The 26,878-nt window shown below is 43.2% G+C and overlaps 1 long non-coding RNA gene across 1 annotated transcript in view; it reads right to left on the reverse strand.

Annotated features, from left to right (window-relative positions):
* Positions 1-26,354, reverse strand: part of LOC123361759 — a 47,708-nt gene extending 21,354 nt beyond the window's left edge. The window contains exon 1 of the long non-coding RNA XR_006576217.1: positions 26,274-26,354. This is a non-coding gene — a long non-coding RNA (uncharacterized LOC123361759). The remainder of the gene's footprint in view (positions 1-26,273) is intronic.
* Positions 26,355-26,878: the final 524 nt, after the last annotated feature.

The following is a 26,878-nucleotide window of genomic DNA, read 5'->3' on the forward strand; positions in this document are numbered from 1 at the left end:
ACTCAATGTAAGGAAGAATTTAACCTCTTGTTGTGGGTATGTTGGGGTTGTGATACCACCAAAATTACAGTCTTCCAGATCATCCGTAGACTGGAAGTAGCATGGCTCAGTGGCTGGAGTCAAGATAGCTGCCCTTGGGTGCAGGGCAGTGCAGCCTGATGGCCAGAGTCAATGTGGCTGCCCTTGTGTTCAGGACAGAATGGCCTAGTGGCCAGAGTCTATATAGCTGCCCTTGGAGTCAGGGCTGCATGGCCAGGGTCTATACGGCTGCCCGTGAGGTCAGGGTTGTGCAGTCCAATGGCCCAAGTCAATATGGCTTCCCTGGTGATCAGGGCTGTGTGGCCTAATGGCTGGAGTCAATATGGCTGCCCTTGAGCTAAGGGCTTTTCGACCTGATGGCTAGAGTCAATCCAACTGCCCTTGAGGTCAGGGATGTGTGGCTTAATGGCCAGGGTCAGGGGCCACCACCTTGAGGGTGATGGCCGGGGTAGGGGGACTTGGGCCGTCCCTGCTCCACCAGGTCCCAGCCCATTATCCTGTCAGTGGTGAGCGTGGTCACCACCCAGCCAGCGGGGATCTTATGCAACATGCTAACTTTCCTCAGGTGGAAGATACCACTCACCCTACCCCCTGGGCCACTTCCTGCTGTGTGTCCTGAAGCTGGGGTTTATTCTTCATCAGGGATTCCAAGCTCCTTGGTGCAGGTAGCTGCAGGACTGGTTTTATGATGGGTGGGTGGGGGATTTGAATACCGGCGGCGGTCTGGGACTTCAGCACGAGGGTCTATTAATTTTTATTTTTTTTTACTCACCCGGCGGCAGGGGTGGGGGTCTGCTTCGGGTCTTCCGCGGCACCGAAGGACCCCTGAAATGCTGCCTAAGACCCGGAGTGGACACACATACACACACACACCCCGCTGCCAGGGGAGTAAAAAAAAAATTAAAAGACTCTTGGGGCCCCTTTAGGTGTGGGGCCCAATTCCGTGCAATCGGGGGAATTGGCTTAAAGCCGGCCCTGGGTAGCTGGCTGGGATTCTGACTCCAGTCGACCAGCCGTAGGCACCAGATCTCCAGTCTGGGCCTCGGGATCTCTGGTTCCTGCAGCCAGGGCTGATGTGACTCCTGGGCTGGAGTCTTCACCAAGCATCCTTCCTCACCGATGGTCAGCGTGGAATGAACTGGGCCGCTCCCTTTTATACTGAGGCAACAGTTGGATCATGCCCAGCATGGTCTAAGGGGCAGGACTTCCACCATCCATAATGTGGGATTAACCCTATCTGGTCCAGTGCGGGGTATGCACACTACATCACACCTCTTTATAGTGTAAAATAGCTAGAGACAATAGATGCCACCGACCAAGGCACTGAGCCACATGGCAAAGCCAGAGTAGGGCTAAGCAATAGGATCTGTGCAAATTTAGGGACTAGCGGATTGTTTTTGGTTTTTGGCAAAGTGTGTGTGTGTTGTGTGTGTGTTAAAGCAGCCAGAATGTCAACAGACAGGAGAGAGACAGGGTATAGCAAGGAAACTGCCTACTGTTGTTTGTTTATACCGTGTTCAGGGAAATGGGACATTGTGTACATTCTTTGTAAATAAGCAGGACCAAAGAATATACCTGACTCAAAGTCAATTGCTCCTTCTAATGGAAAGAACCCCAGGCCTCAAATACTGGCTCAGGGCAAAGTGGCAACAGTACAAACTGCTGAGAGAGAGCTCTTCAGGGCTGAGATTTATAATAACTAGACAAGACAGGTGAAAGATGGTGGGGGGAAGATACAGAGAAGCAAAGCGAGTTGCCCACAGACAATGCAGCAGGTCCATCTCAAAACAAGGACTAGCACCCAGACATCCTGACTTCCAAGCCAATGGAGCTCACTGCCTCCTGTCCTCTGAGCCCATCCATTCCCTTCTTCTTTTCCTATCCCAATCTAATGCAAAAATACATCTTAAAAAAAAATTTCTAAGACACCCTAAATTCCACCACCTCTCAAATTCTGGAGGGTTCTAAATGAAGGTATTTGAGGGGAAAGGTGGCTATGTCTTTAACTTCCTTCGTCATGTGCTATTGCATATTTTGGTCACCTCTGTGGTTCATTGACACCATCACACAGACAAAAAAAACCCCACAACCCAGGTCATATAAATACCACAGACGCTTGTTACATTACAAATCTTTATCTATTTACTTTTCCGAACATTAGATCGATCCATTATGATCTTTGGTCTTCCCACGATCATAACTATTATTGTTTCCCTTTCAGTGCAACTGCTGAAATATCAGGGGTACTGCTGACGGAAAGACCATGACCTTACTTATTACACCACCGGTGCACCCTTGAGAGCCCTGTAATTGAAACATTACATGTTGACTCACCTTTTTCTCATGATGCATTGTTACTTCTCAAGGCTAGAGTTTTCAGTCGTGGGTTTTCATAGCTGTAGCACTGAAAATGATTTCAAATCTATTCTTCTCTGAAATAGGCTGCTCTCCCTCAAGAAGCTCTCAACCTTTCCCAGATATTTTTACTCTACCGAAAAGAAGGCTCTTAAAACTAACTCTATTTTTTTTAACTCTGGTTCATTCTTTATAAACAAACATTGGTATGTTAACTGGAAAAGTTTAAGTCATTTCTGCCAAATAGCTCAGAGCAGGGGCGACGAGCTGTATGGGCCCATGGTGCCCGGGCTCCAGCAAATTCGGGGCCTGGGTGGCCCAGCTCCACCAATGTTCGAGGCCGGGTCTCTCCCCCAGTCCCACCTGCTGCCCTCGCACGCCTCCCCCGGAGCATTGCCCGACTCTGCCTGCCGCCCCCACACGCCTCCCCTGAGCGTTCTGTGTTCCCCTGCCTCCCACCCCCGCATGCCTCCCCAGGCAGCACCAACAATTATACAAACCTGCCGCCCCTGGTTCAGGGCCAGTGTTGGGGGATCTGTGAAGCCCATGGCTGAAGGGAATGGGTGACTCTTTTAGAGGGAGCCTCTTATATGTGGGTCAATCCTGAATTTTAGGTGGCATGGTGAAATCTAATGCTATCCAATTTTACTCATAGGCCCTCAGGATGACCAAGAAAGAGAGAACTATCCATCCTTCCCCTCCCAGCATATCCTGACAACTGGGAGAAAGAAGAGGAATTAAATTTCTGGCTCCAGAAACATATTAGGCCAGATTCTCTATTGAGATCTGGCCCCTTACCCTTCTTAGGCAGCTCAATGGGCTGCAGATGGCCATCAGAAATTCCCTTGGTTTAGGAGAACTCCATGCTGGACCAAGTGTGTCTGGGCTTACTGCCTTCCCATGTACCTGTCAGGGGTGAGTGGGGAGGCAGCAGGCAAAGCACTGCTATGCTACACCTATCCTCCACTGGTGTAGAACTCATTAAAGAACCTAAGCCAGTAAGTTAGAGCTGCCCAGCAACAATTGTAAGTGGGGCTGGAGGTGGTTTTCTGAATCAGGAAGCTAGAACCCGCTCCCTGATACTCCCCATTTCTTCTGGTCCAAGCTGAGCTCTGTCATAGAAGAGAATCCACCAAAGCATATTTATTTATTTCACTTTGAATACTCCTACTTTAGGCTCTGGCTGCCTCACCACAATTAAACCCAACAACCTTTCCATACAAAATGTAGAATCATTGACCAAAGCCCTAATAAATAAATAATCACCAGGCTCTTCATGCTAATATGGAGGTAAATAATGCAAGCAATGCCGGAATTCCATACATCACTAAAAGCAGAGGTATCTATTCACGACGGATGCTTCTCTAGTTTATAGAAAATCATATTATTCCCTCTGTGCTGAAATGTAATTTAATTTTAATTATAACCAAAAACACCCATGCCATGTTCTGGTGATCATCCGATGTCTTTGCAAGCCTCAACACCTTAAATTAGCAAATTACTCCTAAGTGCATTCCAATGATGGACATGTCACCTCCTGCAGTAGTTACAGCAGGGAGTATTTCACTAGATGTTACAACTGCAGAAGGAGCTGCTTACTGAGAGAAAATAGACTCGAATTTGGGGTAAGCAATTGAGCATCTCGCCTGATAACTAATGATGGTGTTGCACTATAGAACTGAACCATTGATAATTGAGCTGGTGCAAGTACCACTGGTTTGTTCAGTTGCCGGTATGGACTTGCATGGGGCTACACCACTGCAGCTGCAATGCTTTCTGGCTACTTATCCCTTAGATCCAATCTTGTTAACCCTTTCTGGAAGTCTGCAAGTGTTGCCTAAAGGATATGGAGCACTGGACTGGTTCTCAGGGGACCTAAGTTCCAGTCTTGGGTCTGTGACTAGCCTGCTGAGTGACCTGGAGTAAATAAGAGATACCTCTGTGCCGCAGTATTGCCATCTGTAAAATAGGGATGATTATGGTACCTTCTTGGTAAAGCACTTTGAGATTTACTGATGAAAATTTCTATATTTGAGCTAGGTATTATTCAAGCAGTATGGGAGAACAGGTTACATTCCCACAGTGCTCTAGGAAAATCCCATAATTGGCGATAGAGATCAGTCCTTTGGTCCTGGCACCATAACCTATTTGTCTCCTCAAAATGGCATGCAGACTATTGTATCCCTATTCTATATACTTTAAATGATGAATGATTTCTTTTACACACACACACACACACAAAAGGCAGCATGAAAATATGAAAATTAGGCTTGCCTTTAGTTACTAGAGAAATTTGACACAAACCACTTAGATTACTATTATAAATGCGTCGTCACCCACGAAAGCTTATGTTCCAATACGTCTGTTAGTCTATAAGGTGCCACAGGACTCTGTCGCTTTTTATGGATCCAGACTAACATGGCTACTCCTCTGATATTATAAAAATGTTACTCCAATGTTTTTATATATGTAAGTCTACCTTAAGAGCTTGACCATGAATGGCTTTTGTTTTTCAAGTTCTTGACCTGCATTATCCTATAGTTAAAATTCATGTGAGAAAATGGAGGTGTATTAAGGAAATCATGCTCAGTGTACAAATAATTTTTCATTATTTGCATAATGAGGAAGTAGTCTTCCAATAAGGCTTTCTTTTCAGTGAAATATTTCTTCTTGTCTAAAAGATATGCTGCCTCAAATCAGAAACGTCTAGCATATGAAAAACATTTAGTGCAAATCATTTAAAATGTACTGTACCAGTTGCTTTCTGTACTAGTTCTGTCAATCATAAGATTAAAAAGAAGTTTAAAGGATTTTTTTTTGTTGGTCTAGGTGCAATTTCATGTGTGATTTGTATGTTTAAAAAATAATATGTCATAGGAATAAAAAAACCTAAACATTCTAGTCAAGAGGCACAGATGAATTCCACATTGGAGAAAATATTTAGCACTAGCATCCTGAAGATGTAAATATAACCTATGTTAGTACACTATGGCTCTTTGACCCCATCTATTGGCCAGCCCACATATAAAGACCAAGGTGTCTGCTACTGCTTTCAAGTTAATGGTTCTGGCACCGTTGCTCAAACAGTAGACATTCATGTTTCTAGATGTCCCAAGTTCAAGTCTCATGGATGACCTGCCCGGGATGGTATTACACAAATGCTTTTCATACATTAGTCCTCATAACACATATGGACAAAGACAATTTCAGTAAGTTGAGAGAAAGAAATTAAGTGATTTGAGCAAGGCCACAGAAAGGAGTAATTTTGTAAAGAGATTAGCTCTCCCAGTGTATTGCCTAGTCCACAACCATCCCAAAATAATACTCAGAACCCAAAATCTGTTTATTATATTCTTCCCTTGAAAAGAGAAGTGAGACATGAACATTTTGTATTTTCTCCCTTACTAAAGTTGCAAAGATTCTTGTGTGTGGTGATAAATTGCTTCCCCCTCTCCTGGAATATGTTGGACCAAGTATTTTCACCACCTCATCCTTGCCTTTTGAGAAAAAGCTGCCTGGGTTTTGTCATACTTACTCTTAGGCCAGAAGAAAAGATTGGGGAAATTATGAGAGTAATCAAACAATGTGTTTTGGAGAAAATGAAAATGTTGAATTTTCCCTTTTCAGAAGTGTTTCTGGTTTTTATATATTTCAAAACCAGTTTGGACTAAAATTGTAAAATTAGATTTCTGCATTACTCTACGAAGGGGTATAAGGAAGTGGAGCAATTATAGCATTAACATTGGGCATAAAACTTTGGTGGTGTAAGGTGCATAGGTATGAACCTGTGGGAGTTTCTTCAACACCTGCAAACTTTGTAAGTTCCTGGAGAGCACTTGCACAAGCTCTCACAGCAAGCATTCCTGTAGAGTTTATAAGTCTCATGAAACAAATACCTAAAATTGGAGAGTGTGTCTCCATGATTACCCTGATTTCTATTTTTCCTATCTGAATAAAGCTCCATTGCACCCAACATTTGTCACATGTGGGGCACTTGTAACATAACATTTTGGGTTTATTTTAACAGTTTTGAGATAGAAAATATAGGAAAATTGTGCATGGGAAGGATGGCGGGGAGGGACAGGAGAAGGAGCGATTGTCTACTCAGAACCCAAATCCCAAATCCATACATTTTGTCTACAGATACATATTAGGGCCTAAATTTTCAACTGTGATTAGTGAGATAGGTGCCTCCATTTCTGGCTGCCCAGGTGGAGACATTTGAAATGGCCCCGATTTTCAGAGCATGGGTTCTCAGCACTTTCTGAAAATCAGGCCCCTCTAAGATATCTCAAGTAGGGTACCCTAAAACTGAAAGACCCAAAATCACCAGTTCCTTGTGAAAATGTAGGCCTCTTTGTTTTTCCATGAGAACCAATGCATGGGACCATTTTTGTTATGTTTCTGTGGAAGATTTGAGCTATTGAAAATTACCTTTTCAACTTATGGGAGTCACGTGAAGGTCTCAGGAAAGAAGTATCCTCTCATATTTATCAGCTCCAGGATTGATTACTATACTATATTTATAGCTGTGGTGGTGGGAAATGTCACAAAGATACTCCAGATAGTTCAATATGCTTTCCACATCTTCTGAATAATTTAGATCACTGAGAGCATATTGCCCTGGTGTCCTGACTGCTGCACTAACTCCTTCTTCGCTCTTGGGTCTAATTTTAAGAAGATCCAGGTCTTCCAAGCAATCAATAGACTGAACTTTGGCTCTCTCTCTTGAATGGTTTCTTTCTAAAATGATGGCACTAACAGCAGAAAGAACGATATGCAGTTGGCCTGGAAGACCAGGTATTTTCAGATATGAGCACACAGGAATTCACAGTGTTGTGAGGCATTTCATCTCCACCTTCCCTTAGAGTGAGGAAGTCTTGTCTGTGCCTGTGGTGGGTCAGCTCCCTGACTCTACCAGACTGTGGCAACACAAGCACTGCCTTCCCGGCCTCCAAAGGCTTTGTTCTTTCTGTACAGATAGCGAGAGGCACATACTAAGCCCTGAGTCCTCTGAGCATTCCCTGTAGTGTCCAGTCCATTCTCCACTGAACACTCAGAGAATTACCAGGCCTGCTGTTCTCAAATGAACAGTACATCACCGCTTATTAGTTATTTCTTAGAACTTGGCTCTGTTAAAAACACAGCACTTAGATATATTGGTAGTGAAAACAAGAATAAGTTTATTATCAAAGTACACAGATTCAAGTGATCGTGAATAAGGATATTGGAAACAAATGGTTACATATAAAGCAAAATCACAACACGCTTTCCAGAAACTAAACTTAACTAGCAGTTACTTTTCTTTCTTTGACGTTTTCACAATCCTTCATCAGCATTTGGTTCAGACTGGTGAGTGGAGGTCCACTGTGAACCATACAATATTTAAGTTACATGTAAACTGATATGCTAATGATTTCCATTTCTGACCTCTCAGTCCTTGTCCTCAAAGGAAACCTGCACAATGCTTCCAAAAGACAGTTCTGGGAGCTTACATTCATAACTTCGATGGAAAATAATAATCTTAATCTTAATAAAGATATGGCTTTATGGCTTATCACAACAATCTGTAACCCACTAACACCCTCCATTTTGTCCTGTGACTGCATAGATGTTAACCATTCAGCTTCAGTAGTCTCTTAGAATGTAACTACTTATGCAAAGCAATCTGTTCCACCTTGTAACGGGGTCACACTCACCTCTTGTGAGTGCCCACTGGCCCAGTGCACATGCCTGCACTCTCTCTCTCTCTCTTTGTGGTGGGCCTTCAAGTGACTCAGCCCTCCGAGCAAGTCATACACTGTGCGATAAAAGCAGAGCAAAGCCCCTTCCCGGGGTACAAGTCCAGCAGGGGTCTTTCTCGGTGCTCTCTTTAAGGTCTCCCCCCAGTTATCCTTGCTCCAGGATAGAGCAGTACCCCACAGCTCCCTGCCTGGCAACAAAGTCTTCATCCTTTCCAGACGCAGCTCTCCAGGTGGGCCGCTGCAGTTCAGTTCCCCCCTCTGGGATGCCTCAATGTCCAGGCCACTTCTCCCAGTGGTAAGGGGGATGGGAGGGACCTGGCCCCACCGTCTACTCCAGGTTCCAGCCCAGGGACTCTGTAGATAGCAGCTGTCTTCTGTGTCCCTTTATCTAAATCATGCTACTGCTCTAATTCCCTGGGCCACTTCCCCACAGCCCTGTGACGTCTTCACCCTTATCTCAGGGCCTTGTCTTGATGGAGTCCCCGCAACCAGCTCAGGGCTCCTTCTCACTCTCCCCGGCTTCTGTCAGCACTACCTCATCCGAGGTCCTGCAGCTCCCTCAGCCAGCCCACACATCCTCCAGCTCTAGTAAGGAACTGAGCTCAGTCTGCCCCTGCAGCTCTTCTTGTACTAGCCTGCTGGGCCCTGATTGGTCACTTCCTACACAGCCACTCTAGACAGCTTAGAGGACCTCTCTACTGCCCTTTTCAGAGGTCGGGTGTGGCAGGGCCGGAAGGCCTCCAGCAGGGGGCCTCAGGGCCTTGTCCACCCAGTCACACACCTTGTATTTAGTTGTGATACTCTGAGTATCTTTTCCAGACCTGAAGAAGAGCTCTGTGTAGCTTGAAAGCTGGTCTCTTTCACCAACAGAAATTGATCCAATAAAAGGTATTACCTCAGCCAGCTAATACCCTGGGACCAACAGAGCTACAGCAACACTTCAAAAAACATGTTAACAGATAGGTAGATAAACATTTCTTGAAAGAAAGAAAGAAAGAAAGAAAGAAAGAAAGAAAGCCTGGTTTTCACTTTTCCCAGTGACCAGTCCCTAGACATAGACCTTAAGAATGTTAATATTCATAACTCCTTACACAACATCCATTATGCATTTTGCAATAATACTGATGACCAGTCTGACAGCAGCTTTTATTGAAACCTCACATGACAATCTTTGTTGTGCATACCAGATCCAGGAAATCCCTGTAACTGCTAAGCACCCCCTTTATGTCCCAGGCCAGTTGGTATGAAGAGGTCTTTGGGTCACAGTTGCAGCAATGTGACACAGACATCATACTTATTCAGTGGACATGAATGAAAACCGGGGCTCATTCACATAACATATTCAGGCAATTCCAGCAAACATCAATGGATGGGATCAGTGAACAAAAAAAGGTGGTTTAAATCTGTATAATCAGTTTTCCACAACAAAATATTCAAATAGCTCCAATCCAGACTGTGTATGTTTGAATCTCTTCCCTCACTGTACGTGCTTGTATTCTTATCTATGTGCAGCAGTGACAGTGTGGAGGCAGCTGCTGTGTCTGCATGGGGGGAAAAGGCAGGATGGTTTGGATGGAAAATAGCTCAGGGTGAAAGCCGGGTTAGAGTTGGAGCTCGATCTTTTGCCATTTTCACTAATGATCTAGAATTTAAAATCAATTCAAATGACCAGAATGCCAGAAAGACTTCAATAAAATTGCAGGGATTGGAATTTGGAGCCAGCTATGCCATAGGCTGAAGCTTAAGCAGATTGCAAGATTGCAATGGTCAAGCCATTGAATTGAAGAGAGTGGTGGGGGGAGCGTGGGAGTAAGAGGTATAAACGTACTGAGTTAATCTAGCCTCCCTCCTGCCCACTGCCATCATTAGATTCCTACTCTGCCACTGAATAGTCTCAGGTAGGGTTTTTAGAATTTGACAAATGAAGGCAATTTGAGGATTTTATACTTGGGGATACATTGCAGGATTTACTGTGTGACTTAAAAGCATTTTTTCCTGTAAATCAAATATTACCTAGGAAAATAACAATACTGGCAAATGAAACCGGTGAGGTGCCACTCAGGACTGCAGTCCAGCTCTAATTGTGTTGCTTTTAGGGAATGTAAAGCTTTTAATCATGCAGGGCTGCAGAGATTGGGGTTACAATTCATGGAAATCTACAGGTATTATTTTGTCTACTGGAGAGGTCCCATATAAACACAATAGGAAACCTACTGACAGAGTGAAGTCACAGTAATTTTTTTGTAAAAAATGGAATATAATAACTGCAAATTTCAAAGCCCAGGCCTAAGTTCCTACATAGCACATTTAATGAAAAGTAGGTTTAATTTACTATGTGTTTGGATCGTCAGTCCTTCTGCAGTCTGTCTGTAGATTCTCCCAGGCTAGAACATTGAAGTGATAGTAGAGACTGACTCTCTGCAAAAACTCCAAGCATATTTTGAATGCATGGTATGGTCAGAGCAATAGCTCAGCTTCCTTATCACCAATGCTAGTTTCAGTGAGGTGTCTGGGTTAAGTTTCATCCCTTATAGGACACAGGACAGCTACTAACTGCTGGGGGATAGGATGAAATGTCCTTTATTAGGTGATTTCATAACTGTGTGTAATGGGACACTATTTATTTGAACTACAGTAGTACCTGAAGACCTCAACCAAGATGGGGGCAATGTTAGGCCTGCACATAAATACAGCGAGAAACAGTTCTGGCCTTGAGGAGCTTACCATCTAAGTAGAGGGTGGGAGGGAGCCTAGAGATAAAGTGACCCACTCAAGGTCAAATAGCAGGTTGGTGGCAGGGTCTGGAATAGAATCTAGGTCCTCTGACTTAGAGTTCAGTGCCCTATGCAGTACATACAGGTGGTTAGTGGTACACTGATCTCATTTAGTATGGCAGTTTCTGGTGATCCAGAATAATATGAACAAAATCCACAAACAGAATTGCATCTGTTTCAGCAAAAAATGTATAAGAAACCATCAAACATGGTGCATTTTATTTTATTTTTTGCTTCTCCCTAAGTTTGAAAATGGTGTGTCAGAGCCGTCTGGTACCAACTTTCAGACTACAGCGATCAGAAATGGCATGTTGTACAAACTTAGAACTCCAAAACTTAGAAACACTAAGAAACCTGAATCTACAGAGGTACCCACTCGTCACCATTACAAGTCAATACTGGACAAATTCACCATAGTATAACTACCATGTAAGCCAGATTTTATGGGATACGTTGCATGAATCTAAGCCTTCTGAATATTCCTCCAGCTGCAACATTCTTCTTATTGACAAATCTTTTAAACACCTTATGCAAGCATTGGTTTATGCAAATCAGATTTTCAAAGGTGCCGTGTGAGAGCGCATTAGATCCAAATCCACCAGAATGCCAGGGATAAGTGCATGTTACAGAGTCATGGGAAGATCAGGGAGGAAAAAGGGAGGTGGGGAGCAGCCTTTCCAGAGTCCAGATTCATTTTCCTACAGCACCACTTTCCAGCTAGATTTATTTCTGAACATCATAAGTTTTCAGTGCATCTTAGCTTGACTTTCTAAATCCGAAGACTGTCAGCTAGTTATTTGAACAGCTATCTATTTTTTCAGACATTTAAATTAATCTATTCATGGATATGCATGGCTTGTAAACCTACTTCTACACACTGATCTTAATGAGATTTTGCTCTCCAGACTTCTGGTTATGGGCAAAACAATACAATCCTGTGACTCCAGTGTATATGTCTTGAATATGAAATGTACCTATGCATTTCTAAGCTGTCCCTCACCTTGGTATCTGGGTGTTAATACATATTATAAGTAAATGCATAGGTTTTAAATAAATAATAAAGCCAGCTTAATCTTGCTAAAACCTAGCAGAGCTCATGTATTTGAAACTGCGCATGAGCAGAGAACAAGCTGCTGCAGCTTGTGTCTAACAAATGGAGCTTTTAACAAAATATCTACATGCTGTTAACATTGAGTATAGTGTGTGTATATGCTATTTACAGTGCAATTAGAGCCATTTACATCAGAATGCAGCACAGCACAGTAGATTTCATTTTTCTCGCAAGGTAGGTTACTACTGAAATTGTTAATTAACTGAATGTAATTAGCTAAGCAAAGTATAAAGGACTGTATCACCATAACCCAAGTTGCTTAACCTTTAAGTGCCCTGGTTTATTAGCGTTATGGAGTTGCTTTAAATACAGTCTGAAAATCCAAGCTGATTCAACTCAGCTGTGAGCTGTGTAATTTGGGAAACATATTGTATTGGAGAAGATGGAAATGCATTCCAGCCTAGATTAGCTGACACTTGTCTGCATGGGGAAATTGGCCAGCATAAGTATAGCAGAATAACTTTTGCTCTATAGCTATTCTGATATAACTCCTTCCTGTGGATATTCTATTATGGAATAAAGTGACTTTAATTAATCCAAAATAAAGTCATGTTTATTCCTATAAAAGGTCCACATGGAGGAGTTATACTGTGACGCTACACCCCATATTCTTCATGCAAATACGGTTTTGTTATGGATATGTCATAACTGAAATGTACTTTCTGCGAGATGTCTCTTGTAAGATATCATTGGAAAGATTATAATATACTGAATTTGTTTATCCAATTTATATGCATGTATCATTTTTGTATCTGAAGCTGGGAATATTGACCATGTCTCTGTATTTCAAATGTGCTATGTTGGATGAGGCCAAACAATGTTAGTGGATTGCACCCTCAGCAAGCTCGCAGATGACACTAAACTGGCGGGAGAGGTAGATACACTTGAGGGTAGGGATAGGGTCCAGAGTGAACTAGACAAATTGGAGGATTGGGCCAAAAGAAATCTGATGAGGTACAACAAGGACAAGTGCAGAGTCCTGCACTTAGGACTGAAGAATCCCATACACCTCTACAGGCTGGGGACTGACTGGCTAAGCAGCAGTTCTGCAGAAAAGGACCTGGGGATTATAGTGGATGAGAAGCTTGATATGAGTCAGCAGTGCACCCTTGTTGCCAAGAAGGCTAACGGCATATTGGGCTGCATTAGTAGGAGCATTGCCAGCAGATCGAGGGAATAATATCAATAGTTTATTCCCCTCTATTTAGCACTGGTGAGGCCACATCTGGAGCATTGAGTCTAGTTTTGGGCCCTCCACCACAGAAAGGATGTGGACAAATTGGAGAGAGTCCAACGGAGGGCAACAAAAATGATCAGGGGGCTGTAGCACATAACTTCCGAGGAGAGGTTGAGGGAACTGGGCTTGTTTAGTCTGCAGAAGAAAAGAGTGAGGGGGGATTTGATAGCAGCCTCCAACTACATGAAGGGGGATTCCAAAGAGGATGGAGCTTGGCAGTTCTCAGTGGTGGCAGATGACAGAACAAGGAGTAATGGTCTCAAGTTGCACTGGGGGAGGTCCAGGTTGGCTATTAGGAAACACTATTTCACTATGAGGGTGGTAAAGTACTGGAATGGGTTATCTAGGGAGGTGGTGGACTCTCCATCCTTAGAGATTTTTAAGGCCCAGCTTGACATAGCTCTGGCTGGGATGATTTAGTTGGTGCTGGTCCTGCTTTGAGCAGAGGGTTGGACTAGATGACCTCCTGAGGTCTCTTCCAATCCTAATCTTCTATGATTCTATGAATGTTAGTGGCTAATTAAAGAAATGCACACAAGCATATGGATTACCCCAGGAACCATGCAATAGAAACCTCTTAGAGATAGCTCAACTCGATGGGAACTGTTTGACCCAGGTCACAGCAAAAAAAAGTTTTCCAGCAAGTGGGAGGAAGATATAAAAGAGGAACAATGACAACATGAGGGGTCCTCACTCTCCCTACCACAACACACCTGAAAACACCTGAGGAACAGAGACTGAACTGTGAGAAGTGATGGTCCCAGGCTAAGATCTTTAGCCTGTGTATGAAAACCTGGGAAAGCCAAGGCAACTTGTGCCTTAAGAATCTGCCAGCCTGTTTATCACTCAGGGTGAGACTTTGCTAATTTGTATCCTACCTATCTAGAGCGTCAAGCTTAGTTTGCGTGTCTTGTATCATTTGCTTAATAATCTGCTTTGTTTTGTTTGCTATCCCTTGAACCACTTACAAATCTGCCTTTTGTACTTAATAAAATTTGTTTTGTTTATAATATAAGACAGTTTCTGTAATTTTTACACACGGGGGCAGGAGGGTGAGGATGTGTGCATACCTTTAATTAAAAAAATAGAATAAGACCTATCATCTCCTAATGCTTTGTCCCTTGTCATGCTAATGGTGGCCCTTGCAATTTTTTGATTCTATAATTTTAAGTTTGAAATGTTGGAGTATGTAGGTAGTCAAGTTGTATTCAGGAGCACAGCTCTGCATAATATCTTTCCATTCCCTTAAGCCTCAATCCAGCAAAGCACTTAAACACATGCATAACTTTCACCAAGTGTGAGGTCTTTTACTCAATGACCATCTGTGTGCTTAAAGTTACACGTGTGCTTATATGCTTTGCTGGGTCTACACCACTAATGATTTTTTTTTTGTCCTGACAGTTGCTTAGAGCCTCTGGCATGCACAGACTTCTTCCCACTGACTTGCATATGTACATTTAAGGGATGTATCTGGAATTTAATTCCTGTCTTTGCGTAGTCAAATGCTTTATGCTTTCATCTCCGCTGTAAACTGATGCTTTGGTTAGTGGGTTTTTTTCATTCTTTGTGTACCAAAATGTGAACATAACAGCTGCATAAACTACACTCTCTAAACAAGCTGTTTTATATTGGGATGAGAGTGAATCCTTTTAAACCTAAACTTTTACCACTTTAGGGCCTGATCCTGCAATCCAATTACAACACTGGACCTCAGTTGCTAACACTGCTGTTATTCAACTGAAAGAATGACTTGAATGGTTTTCTAAAAAATAAAATGAGGTGCTAATTATGTTAATATCAATCAACAAAATGCCTCTCTTAGGGATGGAACATTGTTATTATCTTTAATTTCTGTTCACAATTTTGTTTGTTAGGTCTGCGGATTTAAAGATCTAAAGGTGTTAGCCAATTGAACAGGTAAGAATCAAACTTTATCTAGGATTTAAGATTCACTGTTTTCATAAGTCATCCCTTTTTCTACTATTTATAGTATAGCTCTAAATGATCTGATCTTGCTTCCAATTTTTATATTCTATTTGTTATTCATCTTATGCATTCTCTTTGTTTCTGTGGTATTTTATTGTTTTCTTTTTGGCATTTGTTTATTTCTTTCATATTGTGTTATTGCTTTTTTCTTGTGTTTTCATTTCTAGTTATTTTCCTTATTTTAGTTATTAAATTTTCAGTAAAAAAAAAAAGATTGTAAACAACATACCACTAAGTTATTTTGGTCAGTATAAGGAAACAGAGCAGGCTCGTGTATTTTTAACTACTGGGAGGCAGGAAAAGGTATGCGCTAAAGAAATTACCTGATAATCATTCAACACAAAGTTCCTAATGCTTGGACAAATTCTCTGTATTAATATTTGTTCCTGTGCACGTGCCTGCACGTGTGCGCGCACACACACACACAACCCCCCAATATGCCCAGATATACACTTACAAAAGATAACAACTGAGCATAGTTTTTCTGTGATCACATGAACTTTATCAACATAATTACTGGATAGCTGAAATGAAATCCTCTTCCTCTAATGTATTATAAAGCTTCAGTTACACTATATTTATTGTTTCTGTAACAAAGCTTCATTAAAATGTACAGGGGTTCAAAGCCCAGAAGATAAATTACAGCTAATATCAATTGTTTACTTGATGACGATTTGGTAAATACATAAATCTTTTTCTCTTTTCCTTAGATATTCAGCCGTTCGCAATTGAATAACAAGGACTAGGTAAGCGATGATGATAAATTATTCCTTCCACCGTCATATTCTATTTATAGTATTTTCATTCATTAGGGTTTTTTAATTTGTTTTGGTTTTGTTGGTTTTCATGCTTGCTCATAGTGCTTTTAAAAAAAATTCATTACAGTTCAGATTTCTTTCTTGTCAATATTTTAATCCAATTACATTTCTCAGTAAACAAGCATTCTTCCTATCTATTTGTAATGAACTACAACTAGAAGTGATTTTTGATTAGACAAGCTAATTTTGAAAGGACAGAAGGAACCAAGCAAAAAACTGGATAAAAATAATTATGGAAGATACCTTGTTAGATGACAGAGAGAACAGATTTAGAACATGTGGTAAATAGAGGAGATACTTAAAGCTAAGATGTATAAATAGGCTTTGTCTTATATATTTATTATTTATATATATATCAGTTATTTTTTAAAAAAGCAGCGTACTTGAAACCATCTAGCTACCTACATAGCTCTCCTTTCTCAACATGTGTTCTTATTACTGTTTCTCTCCTCTTCATCCTGTTTTAAATTAAGCCCCAGTCCTCTTTGCAGGATTGTGGTTTTAGGTTGTAAACTCTTTGGGACTGGAACTTTTTATTTTCCATTTCTACAGACTCCTCACTCTGAGGCCCTTATCTTGTTTATGGCCTCTGGGTCCTACCCCAACACGAACAATAATAATAAATAGTTTTGTTAGGAAATCTGCAAAATGGAAAAAATTACACAGCATGTTGTTCAGACAGTAAGAACCTAAATAAACCCCCAGTTTGGCAAAAAATTAAGTACGTGCTTAACTTTAAGCATGTGAATACTCCCACTGAATTCAATGAGATTGCTCTTCTGCACACAGTTAAGCATGTGCGTAAATGCTTTGCTGAATTGGGACATTAAGTATCATCACCTCTTCAGTTTGATAGAATCCTCTTCAGTTGGAACCTAAGTGCCACTATCCTGTGAGTTGTATGTACAGTATTATTGTTATTGACACATATGACAAACTTGGGCATGCAGGGGTGAAAAGTGAAAGTCGTTAATTTATGGTTTACAAATATGAAAATGAAAATCTCCTTTAATTTGCAATTAAAGATGAGTTTGGGACACTAACAAATACTCCAAAATAACATAAAATTCTTCCCCAATGTCTGCCAATTCTGAGTCTCAGCAGCAGCAATGCTGACAAGAGACAGCTGCTTTCCTCTTTTTTCCTTTGCTTCCTTGTCTGCTACAGGAGAAGTAGCACACGTCTTCAACCAGTTATGCAAGCTGCAGATCTCCCCCAACTCCTCCCCACCCCAAAATCATGGAGCCCATGTCTTCCCTTCCTAACGACTGCATGAAAAAACAAGAATCCTAAGCTTTTAGTCTCCTGTGTTGCTGAGGTCATTGGAAGGTTTCAAGCTTTCCATTTGGAACTGGCTTGCCTGTTTTTCAGTTGCATTCTCTCCCCTCTCCCCGCACCCCGCCTCCTCCAATGAAAAATCCCCAAGTGACAAAAGTTAACATGGATATTTCTTTTAAAAAGCGTGAGTGTTATACAGCCTATGGCTTTTTTGACAGCCGGGTTCAAATATATCCTAACACCTCAGTCTTGCAGTCACAGCTGCAAGCAAAGACTCCTGAGCCTGTCTGGAACCCCATTGATTTCATAGGCCCTATGCAAGGGCACAGGGTCTGTGCCAACAGACCTCATTTCAGGATTGGAACCTTAATTATGAGTTATTAACATTAGCACAGGAAGGGCGAAACCAAGGACATTTCTTTTCAACAGGCATTGCCTCTAAACAACTGACTAAATATTCAATAACTTTATAGTCACGGGGTATATCTATTTTCCCCACCTTTCTCCATTTTTACTAGTTTGCATTGTTTGCTAAATATAGTTTGATACATTATTTACCCAGCTCTGTAGCCTCAAGACATTTGTGTGGCTGTTTTCCCCTGTTCTGGGAAATTCACAAGTATATCATTGGAGTGAGGTAGCTGTCATATATGCTTAAGAAGAGTTAAAGTGATTTAAAGGAGGGAAATTGTGATTCACAATGAAGTCCATCTCTTGGCAAGGTTATAATTCCCTGTTGGTTTACACCTCAGCTGGAATGGGTGGAACGAAGGGGAAAGCCTTCTCAGAAGCTTGTGGCCACTGAAATATAACAAATACAAAACAGTGACTAGCAAGATTCTGTATCTAATTGCAGTAAAAGGCTTGGTAATTTTATTCATCCAGATAGTTGTTTTTTGTTTTGTTTTGTTTTTAGTTGAATCCTACAGAACTGAATTGAAAGGGATAGGGCTTGATTCTCTTGTCTCAAATTTTATATTGGACTTATATAACTGATTTCTCATCTTAATGGAAACAACCTGGTAAGGCCTTGAATTTCAGCTAACTGCTTGGACCAAACGGGCAACAATATCAATGTCTAGAGGAGGAAAAGAGTGCAGAAGAAATGTTAAACAAAATTAAATGAACCTGCTTCACTCTTGTTATTGGGGGGTTACAATAGCATGATACTAACCACTGTTGCTTATGCTTAAAGCCAAAAGGTAAGCAATTAGTTGTGTCAGGCCAGCTCACGTACAGTTAAATTGCCTTGTGTTCAGGATTTCCATTGTGTTTGGAACAGGGAGGAATTTTACATAAGACCAGTACCATTATCTGTTTTAATGTATTTCCTTTTGTTAAAGCTTTTGCAGGTTTTCTTTATCCTTTCTTAGAAAATCATCTCTAACTTTCCTTAGGTAAACTTGAAGATATTCTGCATTCAAACAGTAGAGAAATACTTTTTGAAACTATTAAGAGGTCAAAGTTTGATCTCATCCTCTAAGGGCGTACTGTATCATCGTATTTTTATATCAAATAGCAACATTTACTGCTGTGAAAGACTCTGCTAGAACACTATACAGTCAGTACTGACGTGAACAGTCACTGAAGAAGGCAGGAGCAGCTGCAGAAGCAGCTTAAGCAGGAACTGCTGCACTGTGGAGGGATAACTAGGGCCACCCTTCTCCCCAGCACCCAGAGACCCAGAATTGTGCAGGGGAGACTCTCTGGGGCACTAGGTCCCAATCGGCATCGCCCCTCCTCTTCTTGCATTTGGCCTTTGGGAAAGAAAATACAGGGAGGAGCCAGCCAAAGATGGTAGGGGCATTTGCAGAAGTAGCTTAAGAAGGGACCAATAGACACTGATGTTGGAGTATTTGCTACAGTTTTGACTGGGCATTCTATTCCCGGTGCTGATTGGCCATTTGCTCCAACACCCTCCCATCTCCTCTTCCACAGTGTCTTCACCTCAGCCCCACCTGACACCTGCCCTGCATTCCCTTCTCCTTCCTATCCTGGACAGTTATCTCTACACTTATCAATGTACCCTCTCCTGTTGTTTGGTTTAACATATCTCCTCCGAACTCAAACCCCACCTCCCAAAAATAAATCATGGAACTAACGGGATGTTTTCTGTCATCCAGTTGTTCACTGTTGCCTATTTACATTGCAAGCTTTCTAGGGCTGTGTCTAGTACTAGCTTATCTAGTACTCTGTGTTGTACAGTACCTAGACCAATGGGGCCCCGATCTTGGCTGGTGCCCAGGCACTAGCGTAGCAAACAGGATTAACCGTAAAATGTGATTGATGAGTTGTATGTGCAGATATGCTACAACGTATAATAACTTCTCAGTATACTGTACTGTACAGACCAGGGCTTCTCAGCTAAAGAGATTTCCAGTGGTCCTCTCCCATGCAGAGTCACATGGACCACCTCCTCTTTTCTTTGTCATTTGTGGCAATTACAGCAAACGGTTACATAGAAAAGTGATACTGAGGTATTTTAAACTGTTCCACTAATGAGTGCCCATCCTATCATTCCTGTTCCCTCTCTTCTCATGTGCTACTAGGAGAAGGATGCGAGCTGGCTCCTCCTCCATGTTTCCAGCTGAGTTTACAGGCACCCAGGCTCTTCTTTACAAGATCCCTAAGACCTCTGGCGAGATAGAGTCAGTGCCATTTGACTCACCAGCTCTCTGGAGACTACCAACGAGAGCTAAACAGACCACAGTCTGGGAATCACTAGTAGAGGCTACAACGAAGGTTTGCTATTCAAACGGGTGCCTAATGTTAGGCCCCTAGGATGAGATTCTCATTCCCACTTCCCAGTCCCTCTATGGCAGGTAAAAGTGCTGAAGCTGCATAAAAAGTCAGTAAAAGCCTCTGTTCCTCCTGGGGATGGATTCTCCCCACCCCAGGCACTAAAGAGACAGCTGAAGACCCTTTTGCAAGCTCTGGCATAGGGGACATGCTGCTGGCCAAAGCACTGTGCAGATTCCAGGCAGGACTGCAGGCCATAGGGTAGCCCAGGGAGGCTTCTGTACCTTTGACAGGCCCCCAAGGTGGACCAAGGATATGTCAGTACTGCAATCACAGGGTGTGACTGCAGATCCAGTAAACATACCAGAGCTAGCTTTAATCAGATCCTGGTGCAGTGAAGCTGTGGCAGCACATGCTAGTAATTACTCATGGCTTTACTGCTCCAGGACCCAAACTACCTAGATTAACACTGCTTGGGCGATAGCAGTCTGGACATACCCTAAATTACACTGGGGGCCTCCCCAGTTCCCAGAGCAGCTCAGCATTGGGTGGGGGGGCATAAAGGTGACTTGAACCCATTGCAGCACAGATCTCATCCTCAAATAAGTGGCCTGTCTTTCAAAAGGGCTGAGCACTGAGCAGGTCCCATTGAAGTCAATCTCTAACTTTCTCTGTGCTCCAGGGATTAGCGGCTGCTTAAAATCTAGTTGAAATTGAAGTTGGGTGGTGTCAGCGGGGTTATGTTACCTTATAGGTATTTCTACAGTGTTACCTTGGTAGCCAAATCCAGCATGAGAAAGAGTCATTGGAATGATGTGACTTTAAGGTCTGATGGCCTGTAACCTGTCATGGTAGAATGATAACTAATGCTGTCTGTGCCAGTGAACTCTGCCCAACATTGGTTGGGTGGGAGGCAGACAGGAAGAAATATAATACCTCTGGCCCCTATTGTTTTTACAGCCGGTTATTTTACACAACTATCATGACTAATACAGGCGTCAGCAACACGTTGCTGTTAATGGGGAATATTCTTAATGCACGTTTTTCGAAACAATTACTTGAATCCTGTGTGAATTATTTAGAATTCGGCCATCGAGGGCCTGCCCCTTGGGGCATTCTTCTTACTGCGTCCTGCACTCGCGCGCTCACAAGACAGATGAGCACAGCCCCTCGGCTTCCATTGTAATGAAACCTCCGATTGATTTTTACGTGACTTTCTCATATGAAAATCTGTACCAATGCCTTCCGTCAGGAATAAAAAATATTCTTTTAAATGAGTGGCTTGTTCTATGAACACAACGCTAACTCATTCTGCTGTGTTTGTTTCTCTCTTCCTGCTTCCAATTCCTCACCCGTCAGGCATCTACCAGCAGCAGCAAGCCAAGAGGACTTTCAATGGCCTAGCTGATTACACAGGAACTAATCTTATTTTGTTCTAAATGATACATTCTTATAACTTAAAACCAAACATGGACAAAACTGAGCTCTTTATCTTCCCTCCTAGCCATTTCCCTTTTCCCATTCTTCATGTGCTCTTTCAAAGTCAATACACCGTTCTCCTTGACACTCAGGGCCATAACCAGGGTTAATCTCTGCTGCTCCTCCCTCCCTTTCCCCATCCAACCAAGCAAGGTCTATATCCTTTCACTTCTTCCTGCACAGTACCTCTACGATCAGCCACTTTCTGTGTTTTTACAGCTGAAACTCCCATCCAGGCCCTAATCATCTCCGTTTCTCTAACCTACTTTTCTCTGTACTCAGTGACACTGTAGGGGGTTCAGCCGGGGCTCGTCCCCCTCCGGGGCGGCGGGGAACGAGGCCGCCTCACTACTTAGGTCAGGTGAGTCAGGGAATTAGCCTGGCTGGGCGGCAAACAGTCAGTAGCTCAGGCAGGGCTGAGCGAACAGTTCAATATTAGCAAGCCCCGGCCCTGGGTCAGGGCGGGGCAACAAACGGTCAATAGCTCAGGCCCTCAGGCAGGGGCTGAGCAAACAAATAAGTTTAGGAGGCCCAGGTCCTAGCTCCAAAGGGCCTGGGCGAGGGGGAGACGGCCACCCGCGAGTTGGGTGGCAGGGGGGACACAGGCCCTCCCACTCCTGCCTGGGGCCCTAGCAGCGGTAGATGACCCGCTGCTGCGTCAGTGGGGATCCTGGCTGCGACACACTGACATCGTCTCTGGGTGTGCTGCAGCCAGACTAGGGTCAGCAGCTCCCGGGCTACTTCCTACCTCCCGCTCCAGAGGTACTTGCGTCTGGACGGAGTCTTCCACTAAGTCAAGCACCATGGGCTCCTCTGGGTACCTGGCAAGCAGTAGGCTTGGCAGCTCCTCCGGGTAACTTGCCACAGGCAGGCTTAACAGCTTCCCCGGGGTCTGGTCGGCATCTGGCCAGCCCTCGGTTCAGCTGCAAACTGCAGGAATCTCCCAACCGGGAGCTAGGCCACAGGCTTCTCCAGCGGCCGGGCCTATAGTGAGCTCTGGGGTCAGGCTTTTCTACTTTCTGTCCTGCGCCCTGACCTCTGGGGGGTGGGCGCAAGCTCCACTGGCTCTGCCCACTTTGGCGTCCAGAGGAGCTCGTCCCTCTCTGGGGTGGCGGGGAACCAGATCGCCTCGTCACAGACACCCATATCACCTCCCTCCAGTCCACACAAGATGCTGCCACAAAGAGCATCTTTTTAGCTGAGTACTTATATATTTCCTCCTTTCGTAGCAGTCAATTCATTTTCTGTTGCTCTCACCTTTTCTGATGGCATTGCACGCCAACACTAAACTTATGGGGCAGCAAAGGGTGTTGCACAATGATTGCTGTATATCTTGGAACATTATCTGTTGCAGGTTAGTGGCTTAGTCATGCTTTTCAGTGTGTTTAGTGCTGGTGAAAGGTGTCACATAGGGAGAGCTTTCTTTCTTTCTCCTAAGTCTATCCAGGATATTATGACATGAGCAGTAGCTATTGAAGATTCCACATATCCATCCCCAATAAGATGACCAGACAGCAAGTGTGAAAAATCGGGACGGGGGTGGGGGGTAATAGGAGCCTATATAAGAAAAAGACCCAAAAATCGGGACTGTCCCTATAAAATCGAGACATCTGGTCACCCTAATCCCCAACTGTGTTTCAACATCAAGACTGAAAGGATGTTTTGCGCCTTCTGTCTGTCATATCCACTCAGGTTGTAACAGGGACTATGTTATGGGCAGGGATTATATTTTTGTTATATTTTTACAGTACAGAGCCCAATGGTTCCAGTTTCTAGATCACATTGTAATTAATAATCATAAAGATCAAGGACAAATTCTCTAGAAGTGTGAGGGTATTTGAGTTTCCAGGCCTATTCAATGGAAGGCCTCACTGCTGATGCTCATGCGAAGAAGCTTATAAATGGATAAAATTAATGCCGCAGATTACCAAACCACCCAGAATGAGTAAGCAATACACAGTGTTTGGATTGTCATTGGAAGATCTGGCATATGAAAAATGTGCACACCAATAAAATTCAGGCTCTTACCACTTCAGATGCTTAATTGCATCTGTATCATATAGCTAAGCTGATTTATAATTTAGATGAAAATCAGGTTAATTTTTCTCACTTCTCATATATAGTTCTGAAGTTTAGTTAATGTTCTAAGTAGAATACAGGGCCAGCTCCAGACCCCAGCGTGCCAAGGGCGCGCTTGGGGCGGCATTTTGCCGGGAGGGCGGCAGGCGGCTTCGGCGGACCTTCCGCAGTCATGCCTGCAAGAGGTCCCCCGGAGCCGCGGGACCAGTGGACCTCCCGCAGGCATGACTGTGGACGGTTCGCTGGTCCCGCGGCTCGGGTGGACCTCCCGCAGGCACGTCTGCAAGAGGTCCCCCGGAGCCGCGGGACCGGCGACTGGCACTGCGCCCCCTGCGGCGTGCCGCCCTGCTTGGGGCAGCCAAATTGCTAGAGCCGCCCCTGGTAGCATAATTTATTTTTCACTTTAATTTTCTCTATTCATGGAGGGAGAACTATGATCTAATGAAACTGACATTAAATTATCAAACAATATTGCACAACCTAATGAAAATCTTAAGCAAAAGTCACTGTAAATTAGTTATTTACTATACTGACAACACAAGCCTTTGTAAACCTGATATTGTTCTTATGTAAACTCATGAATGGAGACTTTCTCAAATAAATTACTTAATAACATCAGAGAGTCATTGGCTGTGTAAATATATCCCAGGGGCACACACTAAGATTCCTGAATTTAAATGTTCAATAGACTTTCATATTTGTCACCTTTACTAATGAGTTTTTCCTTATGAAATCATTATTAGCATGAAAAAGTTAAATTTTATATCTAACTTCTTGAATTAATGCTGTTTAAAGACCCCGAGGGTTTGAAAGTTCTTTTACTGGAATGCATCATTTACATAATTTTCATAGCCCGAACACTTTCGTGCTCTCAACTATGACTGCACATTGTCATTTTTTTTTATGCTTCAAGGCAGCAGCTTTTATTTTTCCCCACACAAAACAATTAACAGAAAATAACAGGTAATAAACATACTTTATTTTTCAAAATTATATTAACAATGAAGGGCCATATTTCATGGCTCTGCGGCAGTACTGTCTGCTAAATAGTACGACAGCCTATGCTGCTCTTGTAAGTTTTACACTATGAAAATATTTGATTAGAAAGGGGAAACAATTGAGTTAAATGAGACCAGCGAGCTTCCCATCATTTTCAATATGAGACATTTGCAAGCATGCAGCAGCATGGCCAGACTTTTAAATAGACTAGCTGGTATTTCCTCAGACATTATATGGGCATAGTCCATCCCACTTAACACGAATGGATTAGTTACCTGACAGGTTTTTGCCTACCTTTCCTTGCTGATATAGCTTCCCTTTATGACTCCTCTGCTCCCCGAAACATGGTGGAACTTTCTACCTCTTAGTCCACAAGTTTACTGTCTTAACCAAAACATGTCCTGACTTTGACCCATTGCTGGTTATTATTTATATTATGGTCGGGGCGGCTCTAAACATTTTGCCGCCCCAAGCACGGCAGCAAGCCGCGGGGGGGCGCTCTGCCAGTTGCCGGTCCCACGGCTCCGGTGGACCTCCCGCAGGCATGCCTGCGGAGGGTCCGCCAGAGCCGCGGGACCAGCGGACCCTCCGCAGGCATGCCGCTGAAGGCAGCCTGCCTGCCTCCCTCCCGGCGACCGGCAGAGCGCCCCCCGTGGCATGCCGCCCCAAGCACGCGCTTGGCGTGCTGGGGCCTGGAGCCGTCCCTGATTATGGTAGCACCTAAGAATCCCCAAATCAGATATGGTAGGCATTGTGCAAACACATCATGAGAGACAGTCCTTGTCCTGAAGAGTTTAGTTGGTGCTAGAGCTAGTATTAGAACCCAGGATTCTGGGCTTACTGTTACCAGAGTTGCCCATTATGTTGAGGTACACTCATTTATTAGGGTTACTCTTCTGGGCGGTAGGGGGTTCTGTAATTCTATCAACGTACTGCTTGTGTCACTTGTATTTTCATAAGGAGCTCTACTTCTCCCTTCTGCAAGTCCCCTCCCAGTGGAGCTCTCCTGCAGGACCTAGGTTCCCCAGGGCTGGGTTCCTTCAGCCCCAGAATCAGATGCACGTGCGCACATGCATTTCTGATAGTATAGACAGCTCTTTAATCTAGCAGAAAAAAAGCACAATGAGATCCAGTAGCTCTGAAGCTAGACAAATTCAGACTAGAAAATATGGCACAAGTTTTTAACAGTGAGAGTAATTAACCATTAGAATAACTTGCCTAGGGATGTGGTGGATTCTGCATTCCTTGCCATCTCTAAGTAAAACTGGATGTCTTTCTAAAAGATATGCTGTAGCTCAAGCAAAAGTTATGGACCTGGTGCACAGCTTATTGGGTAAGGTTCTTTGGCCTGTGTAGTGCAGGAGATCATGCTAAATTATCACAAAGGTCTCTTCTGGTCTGAAAATATATGAATCTACAAATGCATTCTATAATTCTTTGATTAGCCAAATTAACTATACGTTGATAGCACCACTTGGGCATAACCCAATCATTTTGCCAAATGGTACATCAAAGTAGGATTATATCAGCCACACAATACGCACAATGCTTATTTACCCAGTGCATTCAGTAGAGTGAATATATCCTGCATGTTTCACAAAAGATATTTTTGAACAGAAATCACAGAACACTTACCCTAACTATGCTTATAATATGGTGACAACAGCAAGTTGCTTGTACAGCCCCACAAATGTCTATGGTGCTTGCTGATATATATGACACGGTGAGGAGATTTTCAAGGCACAAATGACAGTTGGGCACTTAACTGCCATTCAAAGTCACTGGGAGTGAGGTGCCATTTATGACTTTGAAAATGTCTCCCCATGCTGCCTTGTAAAGTTACCGCCACAAAGGGCAAGATATAGGTTATGATGGAACAGTAGAGAGGCAAAGAGAAAGGAGGACGAGGGTGTCATCAATAGGAGCATGTGGCTGCTTTGGTTATCAGAGCATGCGCTTTGAAAGTCAGCAGTGGTTAGAAAGGAATGTCAAGCCTCTCAAGAAGCAGCAAAGAATCCTGTGGCACCTTATAGACTAACAGACGTTTTGCAGCATGAGCTTTCGTGGGTGAATACCCACTTCTTCAGATGCAAGAAGTGGGTATTCACCCACGAAAGCTCATGCTGCAAAACGTCTGTTAGTCTATAAGGTGCCACAGGATTCTTTGCTGCTTCTACAGAACCAGACTAACACGGCTACCCCTCTGATACTTGAAGCCTTTCAAGGAAGAAATGTATTTT

This window comes from Mauremys mutica, chromosome 1 (assembly GCF_020497125.1).
Source record: "Mauremys mutica isolate MM-2020 ecotype Southern chromosome 1, ASM2049712v1, whole genome shotgun sequence".
Taxonomy (NCBI): Eukaryota; Metazoa; Chordata; order Testudines; family Geoemydidae; genus Mauremys; species Mauremys mutica.